Genomic DNA, 17,761 nt, shown 5'->3' with positions numbered 1-17,761 from the left:
CTTATTGTTAATATAATATATTTATGATAGAGGGGGCGAGGAGTGAATCAATAATCACCAACTTAAATAATAAATCACAAATAAAACTTATTTTACAGTTTATCGATAGTAATTCTAGTTTTCCTACAATAGCATTATCAGTTAAATAAGTAATAAGCATCTATTCAATACAATAAAATAATCACACAAATTAAACATCAGTATTTATTTTGTGGAAACCTTATTAGGGTGAAAACTACATTTCAAGATTAGTGATCACAAATAGTCGTACTCTTCTCGAATAGGCTTGTACCATCTTAAAATGGATGCACTTCATTTTGAGACCTTTTACCCCTCCTTAGCATGGTTTTTCTCCTACCCCCTTTCATTCCATGCTTCTTCATCACCTCTTACTTTCTGACATGGTCTTCAAGGCATTGCTTTGCTACCCTTTTGACCATATCTCTTCATTAGTCTAATATTCCATAGTTTCACTTGCACATCTCTCTGAGCCTTTTTGAGGTCTTCTTGTCTTGCCCTCTAGAACCAGGCTGACCCAAGTTGACCTAGTTAGGGCTTGGTCGACCCAAGGTTGACCTAGTCCTAGTGGTTGTGGGGTTTGGTAGCCAAAATTTCTTGAGTTTGTCAATTAGTTTATCTAACTCCCCAATCGACATAAGTTTTTTTTTGCCCAAAAAAATTATCATAAAAAGGAGGCTTAGGGGATTCGTTTACAAGACATCCAAAATAATGCAAGTAATCAAGGTGTTCTTCAAGCATTCAAGTCTAAGCATCTCCTTCTTGCATCAATCTTCTTCCTTCAAGGTGGTGGTGGAGTTTGTCTCTAAGGAGAAGATTCATCATTCTAATCTATTCAAGCTCTTCCATCCTTCTTCCATAGAATGCCACATACATTTCCATACATGAGGTTTTGGCTTCTTTGATTTCCTTGTGGTTTCTTTGAGTCAAGGCTATTACATTTACATACTTGATCACATATCAAAGTCAATTACATCTTTGAAGGTAATTGTATCTTTTATTTGATATTAATCAGATCTACTACATGTAAGCATTCCCTTTCTCAATTGCATTTCAATTTATGGTTAATTCCTTGACCTAGGGCTTGACCAGGGCAAGCCCTCATCAAACCCAACCACAAAAATCCTTCTTTTCTATGTGTAGAAATAGGATATCAATTGGAGCTTATAGATCTGGAACCTATTGCTTGGGAGATTTCTGGAGAAGTTTTTTACAATGTTGCTAGACTACATCACATCCTTCCAATAGGTTGACCTAATCCTTTTTTCCTTTTTTCTAGGAGATTTATGGGTTTTGTTCCTTTCGTCATTTCAATCTATGATCTACAATCAAATATTCAAAAAATGGTTCAGATCTACAATTTTTGGAGCTAGAATACATCTTCCTCTACATATTTCAAGGTGTCTTTCATATCTTATTTCCTTTCATACCTTTATCCTTGATCTTTATCTTAATTGAGCTAATTGTTACACATAGCATCTATATTTACATTATTTAAAGAAAATGGTTCAATTTTGCATACACGTTATCCTATAAGGGCCAAATATTACATTTCCTTGTATTGCATTCCTCTTTATAATTATAATTTAGTATTGGCATCCTACTTCCTCTGGATTCTAACTAATCTAATTTGGATCATAAGTGGAATCATATTTGGAAATTCCCCTCTTTCCCTCACATACATATTTGAATGGCTTAGTGGTCTAAAAAATAGGGAGACCTAGAGTCCTATTAGAGTGCCTCCCTTTCCCCCCTTAACAATGCTCTGTTAGGAGCTTTGCTGATTAAGGGCTATAAAAACGTTACTAGGTATTGCTTTGTTAAGGGATTTTCCTAAGACATGTTAAAGTCTTTATCCTATTGGGAGTAACCTAATAAAAGGATTTAGGCACTCTACTATGAGAATGCTACCTTGTTAAAGGATTTATAATAGACCCATTACGATCACTTAATAAGGGATTTTACGATCACAATTTTTAAAGAGTAACATCTAACAATGATATTTAGTTTGCACTAACTCAAATAAATCAGATCCATTATAGTTCCTTAACATAATAATTCTGATCAAATCTGTACCTTTTATGTGATCGCAATAATTTTTATATATTGTCGATAGTCTCTCGAGTTCACCACTATCCTTCTTCCCCTTTGTCACGACCCCAAACTGCTTCATTTTCCTCTATGTAGTAACAATACAATAATAAACCCTAAACTTAGATCCAAAAATCAAAACTTCATCATCAAATTATTCTTGCAAATTCCATCATCTCCAAAAGCCATTTTTGACCTTGTAGAAACTTCTTGGAGAATTCTCCTTGTCCTTCTTGCCTTGATTTCAATGTCATCACCATGATCCTTAAATTACACTTAAGCCATCATTTTTTCTCCTTTCTAATTAACATATGTCCTTTATTTATTCTTTACTTTCCTATAAGTCTCCATTATTTCTAATAAGGTATCTTTTTCTCTAATAAATCCTAGTTTTTTCAACAAGCATTTTCCGTTACAATTTGTTCTCAACAAAACAATTTTATTCACTTCTTTACTTTATCCTATATTATTTACTACTAGTAATCCTCCTTCATATATTCATATTTATCTTTTGATAAGCAATAAAACCATTTAACTATCTATCACTATTTTTTATAACTGTTACCCGATAAGATCCTTATTGACATAACTATGTGCCCTTATCAACATCTATACAATTCCTTTTCTAAAGATATGGTAGCAAGTCAAAACAATATGTCAAGAAGTTTAACATTCAAGTAGTTTGACATTAATGATAAACATATTGACTAATATCGTGTTTACTAACCATGTTCTAATCATCAACAACTTGACTTCAAATTCATCAACTAAATCAGTTATGACAACAATATCCCCCTTTGGAATTGGTGGCAAACATTTAGTGATGAGACATGTACTTCTCCCCCATTCATTATACTCCCCATCCTTCCTATCAATCCTTATTTTATCATTGACATTCTTCTCTATTTTATTGATTTTCTCCCTTTTATTGATTTCTCCCCTTTTGATAGCAATGTCAAAGGTGATCAACCTTTATTGTTACATGTCCTCTAATTTATGTACTTGTGTTTCTCTTTCTTTTTGTCTAGATTTCTCCCTATAGAGTAGTCCACCTGGACATCAATTCATGCTTAAGATATTGTATTGAAATATTATGAATTGATGCACATTGCATGTTCTTCTTATTTAATATCCAATAGGGGTAGGACCCCTAGTCTACCTCTTAGATATTCAAAGATTTCCTTAGGTAGTGGTTTTTAAAATATACTAACTACTTTTTCTTTTGTAGGTACTTATTTTAGTCTTACTTCTTTATCTTGTACTTATTCTCTTATAAAATGATACTTAATAGCTATATTATTTGTCTTGGAGTGCATTACTTAGTTCTTTGATATATTGATAAAACTTGTATTGTCACAATATATCATAACATGTTCCTCAACTTTCTCATGCATTCCTTCAAGTGTTCTTTAATCCATAACACTTGTTGACAATTAATTGTTGCTATCACATATTTAGCTTTAGCAATAGATTGTGAAATACAATTGTGCTTTTAACTTATCCATGACACTAATTTGTTGCCTAGATAAAATGCTCCTCCACTTGTGCTTTTCCTGTCATCAATATTTCCAGCCTAATCTGCATATGTACTTTCAAATGAAATTCTCCTTTCTTTTTATACCACAATCCATAGTCTTTTATCCCTTTAATATATCTAAATATTCTTTTTGTAGAAATCGTGTGTGAGTCTTTTGGGTTAGATGAGAATCTAGCAACAAGTCCAATCGCACGTGCAATGTCAAGTCTACTATGAACATCATATTGTAGCTTTCCAATAATTAATTTGTATAAAGTTTCATTCACTTGTTTAGATTCATCATCTTTGGGTGGTTTACAATCGGTAGCTATAGGTGTACCAAGAGGTCTCGAGTCTTCCATTCTAAATTATTTCAATATCTCCTTAATGTACTTACACTGAGTTATATAATTCTTCATATATATAAAGAACTTTATTTCACCAACCATACTAATTTCAAATTCTTTCCTCATTTCTTCAACATAAGATTTTATAGGTTCGTCATTTCCTGCAAAAAGTATATCACCAACAATTTTTTTACCAATTAGAACTTTATCCTCACTTTCAGATTTTAAGTAACATTACTACCATTGTTGGTTCTTTCAAAGCAAAACTTAATTAAATAAGAGTTTAATCTTTCATACCATGCTCTCGACACGTGTCTCTGTCTATAGAGTACTTTGTGCAATCTACAAACTAGATCTTTACCTTAATCAACTTTTGATGTAGTGTAAGGTAGGAGAATCCCCAAAGGAGATGTCCTAGCCCCTAGCAAATAACCATACAACAAAAGCACAATAAAAAAGCAAGATTTGATGTTAAATCACAACTCTTTATTCATATAATAAATGATTACATGCAATGTGTTGGGTTGTAAGGCCTTCTTGCTTACAACCAAATACAAAGCAAGTAATAGTTTTGCAAGATCCAATCCAAACCCTAGCTAGTCCAGATCCACACTCTAGTAGAAACCTCCAAGGAAGATCCAACTGGTACTCGCAAGCCCACCAAGAAATCTCCTTGTTTCCCAAGCCTCAACTACTAGCCCTTCTCAGAATTCGCTCCTCTACCACCTCCTCTTCTCCAAGATGGATGAATAATCACAATCCTATTGTAAACTACCTCACATTCAACACTTTGTCCACAGACTCGGGAAAAAATTTCTCTTCAGCTACTCTCTAGACTCACTCCTCCTCCTCCGAATGAATCATAACTAAAGACTTCACAATAACCCCCTACTTATACCCAACTAAGCCACAAGTCATCCCAGTAAGCTAAAAATTAAATATCCCTTACAATAAATACTTGAAGAGCCACAAGTCGGCCTCCAATAGGAATTAATTACCAAATGCCTTTAAAGGCTTATAATACTTATTAAATACATAAAAATTAATTACCCAAGACCTGAATAGGCCCCCTCAACTTCACAAAAATCCCTTAATCATGCAGGATAGCCAACTACCTCAGGATGCTCCTGCATCAACTTCAAATCCTTCAAGTTGTTCAACATAAACTTATTCCTCTAGTATTCTATTAAAACATAATGACTTTACATATGATAGACTTTGAATTCTTTATGTGTTGCATAGGCTAGGAAAATTATGACTCCTAATCTTGCCACATGTGCAAATATTTCTCCATAATCTAGTCCTTCCTATTCATACCCTTTGCAAACCAATCTTGCTTTATTCCTTATTACTTTTGTGTTTTCATTGAGTTTGTTCCTAATACCTATAATGTTTTTTTATTTATGCCAAGGTACCAATGACTATGTCTTATTCTTCTCAATCTGATCAACTTCTTCTTTCAATTCCTATATCCAATCTTTAATCTTTAGTGCATCTTTAACTATCCTTAGTTCTATCTCTGATAGAAAACATGTAGTAACCTTGATTATCAATTGAATTCTTGTTTATACCCCATCATTCTTGCCTCCAAATACATCTAACAAAATCTAATTAATCCTTATGTTTTTCTGTGTCATGGGTTCTATAGGTTGGATTTATTCTTTTCTTGCACTAGTTTCTCCTTGCTGAGCTATTATAGGTTGATGTTTTGTTATTGATTGTTCTGTTGTTATCGTTTGTGCATTATCGTTGCTTGTATCTTCTTGTTTTTTTTCTATCTTTTTAGATTCAAAGTAGATTAATTCAATATAGCTTCCTAATCTTCTTACAGTTCTTTCTTCATTCCCCTTACAATATTCATCAATCCTCACGTTTGCACTTTCTATATTTTTTTAAAATTCAAACATTTGTAGGACTTACTCATAATAGAGTATCCTAACAATATTCCTTCATCACGTTTACTTCAAAATTCCCATTTCTATCATCCTTCTTGATGTAGAATTTGCTTCAAAAAATTCTAAAGTCATTAACATTTGGTGTTCGACCCTACCAGATCTCATAAGGTGTCTTGCTCTTTCCTTTCTTGAGTTGTACCTAATTAAGTGTACATAATATAAGGCTAACAAATTCTCTCCAAAAAAATTATGCAACTTCTTTTTGACTTAAAAATGTTATGGTGCATTCTATTATGGATTTGTTTCTCCTTTCTACAATACCATTCTATTGGGGTATTCTCGGTGCCATTAATCGCCTCTTGATTTTATGTTCTTTACAATATTCATTAAATTCATTGGAAGTGAATTCACCACCTTTGTTTAATCTAATACATTTTAAAGTTCTTCCAATTTCAGTCTCAAATCTTGCTTTGTACATTTTGAACATATGAAAGGCATCTGATTTGACTCTTAGAAACAATGTTGACATCATCCTAGAGCAGTCATCAACAAATAATATAAAACTTTGTCTCCATGATAGCTCTCTAGTCCAATGGGTCCACATAAGTCTATGTGTACCAAGTCTAGAATATGTTCTACTGAGTATTCACTTCTTTTAAAACTTGAACTAGTCATCTTTCCAAATTGACATTCTTTACATATTGTATTATCTGGTTTGTTCAATGTTGTGATTTCTCTAACATGTTTCTTCCTACTAACTTTTACCAAATTATCAAAATACACATGATATACTCTCTTATGCCATAGCTAGCTATCTTCAAATTTATCAATTATGCAATGATTACTAGTAGTATTTAGATTGAAAAGATTACCTTTGGTCTATTCACCTATAACAATTAATTTTTCATTCTTTCTAGATATCTTGCATTTATCATCATCAAATTCAGATCTAAAACCTTTGTTATTCAACTGGGATACACTTAGCAAGTTGTACTTCAATCTCTTTGCCCAATACACATCTTCACAAGTAGTATCATTAGTTAAATAAATTGTACCTTTTCCTTTGATTACATAGGGAGAACTGTTTCCAAGTCTAACTAAGCCTCCACCATAGTGCTCCATGGTCACAAAATTGTCTTTATCTTGGGTCATATGGTGTGTACAGTTGTTGTCAATGATCCAATCATTTCTATAGTTCACACTTATAATCAATTATTTTCCTTCACCAACTTTTTCATTGTTGGTAGAGAGATATTCTTTCACAACAACAAACATTATTTCTTCATCATTATCATCATGTCCTGATTTGTATTCATTTTCTTCATCCTCAATAATTTAGTACAACTTATTTCTCTTTTGAGAAAAGTATTTCTACTTCTTATATTTATCTTTATTTACTCCGTCATGTTCCTTATTTTGTTTGTTTGGACATCCATGTGTGAAGTGACCAATATGTCTATAGTTCTAGCAAGAGATGTGACTTTTTCCTTTGTATATTCCTTTAGCTATATAAAATCTTTTTGAAATTAATGCTTTAAGTTCCTTGAGTTCCTTTTCTTCTATTGTTAATCCTTCGTAATCATTGGATTCACAAAGAATAGCTTTTCCTTTTCTAGATGAACTAACAATAGTTGTAGCTTGGAATGCAACTTCCTTAGCAAGTTGGCTATTATCATAGTTATTTAGTTCAAATGCAATAAGTCTACTAATAAGTGAATCAATTATAGTATTTTTCTTGTCAATTGTCCCTAATTCTTGTATAGAAGAAGCTCTAGTGGCATACCTATTTGGAAGAGTTTTGAGAATTTTACTTACAAATTCACTTTCTTCAATTTTTTCACCAGCTCCTTTGATTGTTCCATTGATCTCCTTGATCCTTTTCATGTATACACAATGATTTCATGGTCTTGCATTCTCATAACATAATATTTTCCTTTTAATCCTTCAAATTTCACCTCTAAAATATGTGCATCTCCTATATGGACTTCTACTAGCTTATCCCACATTTACTTGGTTGAAGAAAGGTCTAGGATGTCAACATAATCAAAATTATTTAGTGCACTTGCGAGTTCTATCATAATAGAGTTATGAATAGGATTTTCTTTCTTTTGTGCTTTAGAGAGAGTGTTGGAAGGTTGAGCATATTCATTAGTAAGATAATCCTTTACATTATTTGCAATTTATGACAAGCATACTTTCATCTTGCTTTCCCACATACCAAAATCATCCTTATGCTTGTTAAACTTAGGTCAATCCTCCCTATACATCTTGAGATTTTACCCGAACCAGTTAGGCTTCCAAATTAGGGAACCTTATCGTTGATACCAATTGTTAATATAAGAAGATTGCTAGGGGAGGTGAATCAATAATCACCAATTTTAAATAGTAAATCATAAATCAAACTTCTTTTACAATTCACCAATAGTAATCCTAGTTTACCTATAGCAACATTATAGGTTAATCCATTCCACACAGTAAAACAATCGCACAAATTAAACACCATTATTTTATCTAATAGAAACCTAATTAGGGTGAAAACCATGGTGTGAGGTCGATGCTCACAAATAGTTGTACTCTTGTGGAATACACTTTATTAAGAGCTTGGTCGGTTAAAGGTTATAAAAACACTATTAGGTATTACCATGTTAAGGGATTTACTTGAGACCTATTCAAGTATTTAGTCTATTAGGAGTAACCTAATTAGAGGATTTAGACACTCCACTCTAAGAATGCCACCCTATTAAAGGATTTACAATAGACCTCTTAGGGCCACCCGATTAGATATTTTACTATGATAATTGCTAGAGAGTAATAGCTAATAGTGGTCTATAGTTTGTATTAACTTTGCTAAACCAGATTCATTACAATTACTTAACACAATAACACATTATTACAATCCCCTAATCAAATTTGTACCTTTTTTGTGATCACAATAATTCCTCTATACTATCGATAGTCTCTCATGTTTGCCACTATCTTTCTTCCTCTTCATCATGACACTAAACTCCTCCTTTATTTTCCTCTATGTATTAATAATACAATCATAAATCCTTAACCCAGATCCAATGATGAAAACTTCATCATCAAATTGTTCTTGTCAATTCCATCATCTCCCTGAGCCATTTTTGACCTTGCAAAAATTTCTTGAAGAATTGTCCTTGTCCTTCTTGCCTCAATTTTAGTGTCATCACCATGCATTACACTTGAATCATCCTATTTTCTCCTTTCTAATTAATGTTTATCCTTTATTTATTCTTTACTTTCCTATAAGACTCCACCATTTTTGATAAGTCATCCTTTTCTTCAATAAGTCATAGTTTTTCCGATAAGCATTTGTTGTTACAATTTGTTCTCAACAAAACTCTTTTTTCACTTCTAGACTTAATCCCATATTATTTTCAACTAGTATTCTCCTTGCTATACTAATGTCTACCTCTTAATAAATAGTCAAACCATTTAACTGTCTATCACTGTTTATTCTAACTATTACCCAATAAGATCCTTCTTGATATAACTGTGTGGCCTTCTCAATATCTCTACAATTCCTTGTCTAAAGATATGGTAACAAGTCAAAACAATATATCAAGCAGTTTGACATCAATGACAAACAATATAACTCATATCATGTTTATCAACCATGTTCTAATCATCAACAACTTCAATTCTTCAACATCTTCATCAACTAAATTAGTTATGCCAACACTTTTCCTTTCATTGAATCTTCTAGAATACGATAACATTTCATAGTAAATTTAACAAAGATGTGATTAGGTTCTCTCAAGCCATAAATAAACAAATTAATGGAAAGATGTAATTAGACCCTTTGTGCCATAAATAGACACATAACTAAAAAATTTGAATAATTTTTCCTATCAAGGAATTGTTATTCTCAAAGAAGGAAAGCCGACTAAGGGGATGGGATAGTGAATTAGATATAAAAATCTAAATATATAAATTTAAACTTATCTAAATGGTAAACTATGAAAGCAAGATCCTCAACACGTAGCATAGAAACACAATATTTGTTCTCAAGGAAACCCATTAGGGAAAACCCTAGTGGGGATCTAACCCACAAAATGATGCATTGAACTAAAAGCATTTCCTAAATAATAGTATGTAAAGTAGAGAAGAACAGATGTACATTTGTGTACCTAGAGGCTTACAACCAAAATTGAAAGGCACACTGGCCAAAGTAAAATCTTCACATACAATCTTAGAATTGGGCCTAAGTTAGGTTAAGTGCACTAAAAAGTTAAATCTTCTATTCCTAAATAGTTCCAATGAAGCATAATATCTCTTTGATAATATCAAACTTGTATACATATCCTTGCACATCTTCCACTTTCTCTTACACACATATAATTATAAATTAATCTCTTATTTTAACCACTAGGTGGAATAGTTGACCTATAACAACAAAAGATATAACAATTAAGCTCAACCACTAATGCAATCCTCAATAAGTAATTTATGACTTGGATAGGACCCTAATCTTCAATCGTGAACATACTGCACCATTACCAAAGTAATAACAAGCCTCTGAGCATGTTACTTCATTAGATCAGTTGGGACCTAAATGAAAAAACATCCACACACTAGAAATAATGATCTCCTCAATCAATGCAAACCACCAACATAGTCATCACATGACCCAAGAACACCAATAAGTAGAATGAATACCATAAAAGAACCTTTCAATATGCCCAACATAAAACTAAAAAGATAACTTGTACTCAAAATCATGAATACAAATAACTACAAACACAAAGATAAGACACAATAATAATTACATCATAGCAATCTATGAATCATCAAGACCAATTTATATTGAACCAAATACTCAATTTTCTACACTCATGAATAGTGTAGCACTAGTGAACAAAACCTTTGCTGATCAAACGACCATCCCAACCTTTCTAAGTTGATAGGCATCAACTACACACATCTCAAAATTTCTAACAATAATAGAAGATGTAGATACTGAATGTAATACATGAACCAACAATAATACGAGATCAATAATACTAGAATAATGCACTCTATGCAATAATAAAAGAACGTGTTGACATCAGTGACAAAAAGTTAGTGCCACCATAGAGGAAATCTCTCCGATCATCCAACAAGAACATTCAATTTTCCAACATGCTCCGCATATTTTCGATCCTTTTAGATAAGATAGTTAGTAATGAGAATGTTTATTGTATATTCCTACCTATAGACAAGGTCAATAATCCTTGAAAGGAGAGGTGCCAAGTAATCTCCCTCTTTAATCTTTGAAATGACGTTGTTCATGTTTTCTCTAAATTCTTCATTCCATTGATCCAGTCATACAATCTCCCCATTAGTCATTAGAATTAGTAATATATATGTTTCATTAACTTCAATCTTCTCCACAACCTTCCTTAAATCATCATAGAAGCATTCATGTTTACCAAAAAATCTCTTCCCTCTTTGGATAGATTTTTTCCAAGATTATTTTATGATTCAATTTTACCAATCAATCTTTTACTATAATTTTTAATGCTTCTTTGTGGTTACAAAAGTGTCTCTATAAGTATACCAAAAATTATAGCATGTACCATTAATAAATCATACATGTGCTTAATCACATATATGGTGATTTTATTTAGAGTTGAATCTTTCTTCTTAATCTCATTCTTTAATTTCTCTTAAACTTATCTTCCTTGTACCTCCAATAGATAGAATACTGTAAGGCCAAAGCTATTTTGTGCTCTTCCTAAAAAATATATCTTTCTTTGTGTTCCATCCCATGATAAGATTCATTTTAGGTAGCTATCTCCTTCCATTTTTTCTTTTTCTTTCCAACATTCTTATATAAATGTTTCTAATTTTTATTTTCTCTATTTAATAAATCCACTTGATCTTTGTTCTATCGAGATACAATGAGATTGAGCATGGAAGTTTCCATAGAGTCACTTTTTCCTACTTCATGAATTAATATATTACGAAATGTTTCCCTAGGTTTGACAAGCACGTGCCTTCTATTCCTTATATAAATGACCCATCATAATAATGTCTTTTGGTCATCATCGATTGGCTTACACACAAAGCTTGAGGCTGTAGTCTATGGGATAATTATGTTGCAAGCATGAGTTTGTTGATGTTGGATAACTTTGAGGTATAGGTCATTGGATGGGTAATTATCATTTTTTTTGTGGATGTTATTTTTAATCTTGTGGGTTTATTAGTTGGATTGGAGCAATCAATTTAGTTGTAGTTTGAGCTGATGTTTTAGCTTGGTTTCTAGCAGATTACATTGTAGTTGTGTTGGGCTAATAAGTTGATATTTTCTATGCTTCTATGTGACTCATGAGTACATTGAAGTGGTGGAAGTATTTTGTATCCTTCTTAGTCATTGGGATCTTAGGTTTGTGTTATTTGGATAGGTGTTTAGTTGGAGCTTGAGAGCATGTGTTAAGATTTATGTGGTTTCATGGATGGTTGTGATGACATACTTCATCAGTTTGACTCATGTAAGTGTTAGAAATAATAGTCCACCAAGATAATTGAGAGGGGGGGTGGGGGGGTGAATTAGTTATCCAATAAATAAAACATTTATCCTCCTTAAATAATCTTAACCATTCAACCAAAGTAAACAACAACCATACAAAGATGCACATACACAATTACACAAGATATGTTAACTATGGAAACCCTTGATTAGAGGGAAAACCCCAGTGGGAATGATGCCCACAAGATGATGTACTAATATAAATATTCCTTGTTAGAGGATGGACCCTATTAGGAGCCTATTAAAACATTTACTACTTATGAGTCCCTGTTAGGAGACTTTGAATCCTTGTTAGAAGATTCCAACCCTATTAGGAGTTCTAGACGATAGAAGGACCCACTGTTCCAATAGCTTCTAGGGCAAGCTCACTATCCAACTGATCTCTCAACTATTCCTTGTAGAATAATTGTATGTATTGTACTTTAACTTCTCTCCTTTATCTTGTCAACCAGACCAATCATTATTAGACCTCGTAGATGAGGTCACAAACCTCAAATCTAAGTATCAAACTTCAGATCACACAATAAAACCTCAGCAACAAAGTTTTCTTAACCTTCACTTTGCTTTTCTTATCTTCGCATTCCACTCTTTGTGTTGCTTACAATCATTCTCTTTCCTCCATATATGATAAAGGAAAATGTCCTTCCTTTATATCGAATCCATACAACAATTCTCTAAGTTGGCTATTGTACACCTTCTCAATTAATTATTATGGGACCACATTAAGAAAATGTTACACTTAGTGATGACATTAATCTTCCGCTTTGTAACTTGAATAAATTTTCGTACACGTAACATTATGATGAGCGAGCTTAGATACGTCATCTCCAGAATGTCTTCTTCACATCTTTAACTTCAACTTCTTAGAATAACAATTCTGCTAAGAGATATAACAAGTTTACCATAATATGCCTCTATAAACTCTATCTCAAAACAATCTTCACCAAAACTTGCATAACTTCTTCCAGACTTAATATCTTTTGCTTTCGAGGTTAGCTGCATATACTAGACACTTAGTAGTATCTCCCTTTAACCTCACTTAGTATAAATGCTCACTATTTATTCGTACCAACTTGATCTTTCCACTGTTCTTCTATCAGATACCACATAAAACTGCTATGTTGACATCAATGACAAACACAATCATGAATGTAACATATCATTATGATAATGATCTAATCATGTTTCTACAATACTCCCCCATAGGAATATCACCAACATTCATGCTTTCAATAGTAAGGTCTTTGTCAAGTGGGATATTATTGGGATAAGGTGACTCAAGCTTAGGATATTTTATTGGTTAATTATTTATTTATTTTTTGGAATGACGCTAAATGAAACCAAAATTTCTACACAGATAGACATGGAGCAAAATTTAGAAAGTTTATCTTCTTGGTATATTATATTGGATTTGTTTATTAGAAGTTATTGAAGAAATCATTGGTTGCTGGATGTACATACTGATCTCAAATAACTTTCCCTTTATCATTTTAATTTATTTTTCCTATACTGATATTTAATATTTAAATTTATTCTCCCAAAAAATCTTATTATGACCAATCATTTTATTTTGCCTCTTTAAGATGGGTCTCACCCCATTTTAACTTTCCAGGCATTGACCATTTTTAAACTCCTATAAAAGGCAGTTTTCTCATTTCATTTTCACATCTTGAAGTCATGGAAACATCTTTTAGAAATATATACATTATGCAATCATTTACTTTGGCTCTCAGGCAAGATTTTGGCATTAAAGGAGTTCAACCAAAATTCATCGAAGGCCCTTCATTAATGTTGGATTTCCTCTTCAAGATCTAGATTCTTTCATTATTGATAATGCATTTGGCAATCAAGGGAAGAGATCTACACTTATAACCAATGCATATTCATTTAAGCATTCATCCTTCTTCTATTGAGCATGTTTCATGCAGAAATATATGAGATGGATTTGTAGATTCATTACATATTTGGAGATATCCTACATTCAAGTAATTCAACATTCAATCACCCTTGACAAGCAAGGTGAATATTTACATTTATCTTATTTAAATACTTTTATATTTTAATTTCAAGGTTGATTCCTCAATCTAGAGCTTAACCAAGGCAAACCCTTCCCTAATAAACACATTTTTTTGCCCCTTGCATGCAGGTTTTGAAAATAGGTTTCAAAGATAGATTTGGATACCCTTTTCATGGAGGTTTTCAGATCTATAGAATTTTGGGAGTCTAGTATAGATCGACTTGGTCAACCTATACCCATAAAGTTAACCTATACTAGAATTTTTGACATGTATCTGGGAAAAATCAGAGACTGAGCCAATTTAGATTTTTAGGTTTTCTATTGGATAAGGTAGAGCTTTTTCTATTTTAGGAACTATAAGTGACAAAAAATTAGCATTCTACCCATCCATCTATTTTCATCTCTTAAGGTATGCATTTTTCATAGCTCTTATCTTGATGTTTTAGATACGATCTTTCATGTGCGTAGTTACCCTTTTTGCTTCTTGCCATCTCAATTAATCTAGTCAATTTACCTTCAAATTACAAATGTAAGGTTAATGCACATTGCATGAAAGAGGACATGTTAGCATACTTGATATAATTTGGTTTTAGCATTATAATCCCTTCATCTTACTTGGGTTGTGTTTATCTAGCTTGGTTTATATTGAGAGTTATGTTTGGAAGCCCCTCTCTCTTGTATTAAATGACTTGGGGTGAAGATGTTTAACTAATAAACTCATCTCAAGTAGTTTACATTAACAAACTGATTTGTTCCATTTCCCCCCAAAATAATTACAAAGGTATTCAATTGAAGCAAACAAGTCATTTATCATAGCTCTAATAGAGATATCCTATGATCCTCAACATAGTGAAATTCGATGGAAAATACATAAATCTCTACAACCTAAAGTGACTTAGAAAATACATTAGACTAGTGTAATTTGAGCCCTTGATACTCACTGCTTTAGATGAATTGAAAACATTCTATAATTTTATGGATGTATTTAATATGATGACATGTACTAGTAAAAAGAAAAGAGAATACATATCTTGAAGTACATAAAATAAATGTGATGAGATAACAATGTGATAGTAGCAACTCAAATAAGTGATAAGCAAAGCTATTTTGGAGTGAAAAAAGACAAAAGCTTTCAACACTTCCCTAGAGTCAAGAACAAATGAGGTTATTCAATAAATTAGGATTGGGTTAGAGTTTAAGTAGGGTTCAATTCATACTAGTGTAAAGGTTAGGGTTATGATTTAATTAGAGCTTAATTACAAATATGATTATAGATTAGGTCAAAATTAGAATTGGGAATAGGGTTGGGGTACAATTAGATTTGAGATATGGTTCGAGTTCAATTGGAACAATGATTATAATTTAATTAGAATTATGTTTAACAATTAAATAGTATTAAAGTTAGGATTCAATTAGGGTTAGGGTTTGATAATAAAAATTAGGATTAGTTATGATTAGGTTAAGACAACAATTTAGACTACACTAAAATTAAAGTTAGAATTAAGAGTAGATTAATAATAAAATTATTATTATAATTTATATGTAAATTTGTAATTCACTATAAGAATAATATTCTATTTATATTAATATTATTTTATTTAATACCATTAAACTTTATATAATCTAATTTATTTATTTTCTGTCATATTGCATTTCGATCATGCATACACTTAACAATACATACACATATATCCAAATACGCTAAAATAGGGAAAAATAAATCCATTAAAGTTAATTAAGGTATTTATAGAAGAATAAAAGGAAATAAGAGATTAATTTAGAAAACTTCTCCTCCTGTGTTGCCGTGACCGTCTTGTCTCCAGGCGCGGGCTTGCGATCTGCTCTCCTGTGGCTGTCGTGGTATGCTTCTGTTTACAATACCTGTTGTAGGATTTCTGTTGTTTTTACTGTATCATTTGTTTGGCTACATGTGCAGGAACACAGATATGTGCTTGTTTCCACTTGATATTTTTTCACTTTTACTGGTGGTTTGCCTGTATCTTCCACTGAGATATAGCATTCAAATTAGGACAAATATTTCTTCATTATTTAGTGCTGAAAGTTTATTCATTCTGGAAATTTACCTTGCTCGGTTGGTTTGTTAGCTTATGAAGACAGGGGTAACCGGCAACAATTATATTGTTCATATGGGACCGCCTACAATCTAGACACAAGAGGTCCCCTAAACATTCTGTAGTTTATTAGAGCCTCAAGTTTGTCTTATGCTGTATTCCCTTCTGTACGGTAGGAGTTGGGGATTTTGGTATGTCATTCTGACGGTAATTTTTCTTGGGTCTGTTATATCTTAGGGCACCTCCTTTTCTTTTGTGACTCAGCTTTAGATATCTTAGGGCTGACACATTTCTTAGTTCTTAGCGCTACCATGAAATCCTTTATCCCGGCATTCATTCTTGTTGGGCCCAGTATGTATATTCTGCAGCTTTCTAAAGTCCGGCTAGATGTAAGGGTAGGTAGAATGTTATGCAACTTTGAGGAACCCATGCTGACATTTCAAATCATCTAGCCATCAATAGTTACGGGGGCATCAGCCATTCTAACCTGGTGGCTATTAAAAGAATTGAGTATTGTTGGTTTGCTCCCTAGTTGGCATTATTTTCCTGTGAGAGGGCAGTTACCTGGATGTTACTCGTTGCATTCATGGTATATATAAAGGATCACAAGATTGCGCCAAGAAACTGTTAGGGTTAAAGAGACATAAATAATAATTACATGCAAATATAACCAATATCGGAAAATAATAAAGCATACAGATTAGAACACAAGACATAGATTTAACGTGGTTCACCCAATCCTTGGGCCACATCCACCAAACAGCGAGTCCAATATTCTTATTATCCAATGATTTCAACTTGATTACAGTCTGCAATCCCTTGCAACTCAATATTGCCGCAAGAAGCTACTAACTCATCATCTCCTAAAAATCCCTAACCATAAGCCATTTTATACAAGCTTGTGTCGATTACAACATGGCCCCTGGAAAAATATCCACCCAATTTTTTTTTCCCTCGGGGGCTTCACTCCTGAATTCTTGAGTCGGAGGCTATCGTCCCCAAACCTCCGTTTGGGGTTTGACTCAGCTCAAACCCCAATGAAGATACATGGCAAGTGCCCCCAAACCCCCACTCAGGGCTTGACCCGGCTCGAACCTTGACAAAAATACATGGCAAGTGTATAGTACTTACTCGATCAATCACCACAAGCTAACAAAAACCCCCCAAATCAATCAATAAAGTTACCCCCTAGCAGTATATAATGCTGACACTTATAAGTAGTGTGATGATTCCAGAGGCCAAAAATAGTGAGTTGAACTTGATCTTAGCACAT

At 32.7% G+C, this 17,761-nt stretch overlaps 1 protein-coding gene and 1 pseudogene across 1 annotated transcript in view; both read left to right on the top strand.

Annotated features, from left to right (window-relative positions):
• LOC149536250 (spermidine copper dependent amine oxidase 2-like) overlaps positions 1 to 17,761 on the top strand; it is a 103,365-nt pseudogene that overhangs the window by 77,563 nt on the left and 8,041 nt on the right.
• Positions 16,175 to 17,761, top strand: part of EDA7 (embryo sac development arrest 7) — a 140,271-nt gene continuing 138,684 nt past the window's right edge. The window contains exon 1 of the mRNA XM_089807742.1: positions 16,175 to 16,276. The gene's annotated coding sequence lies outside the window, so the exon portion shown is untranslated. The remainder of the gene's footprint in view (positions 16,277 to 17,761) is intronic.

The sequence above is a fragment of the Cupressus sempervirens genome, chromosome 10 (genome assembly GCF_028749045.1).
Source record: "Cupressus sempervirens isolate cs-2001-9-10 chromosome 10, ASM2874904v1, whole genome shotgun sequence".
Classification (NCBI taxonomy): Eukaryota; Viridiplantae; Streptophyta; class Pinopsida; order Cupressales; family Cupressaceae; genus Cupressus; species Cupressus sempervirens.
This window is presented reverse-complemented; position numbering and strand designations above follow the sequence as displayed.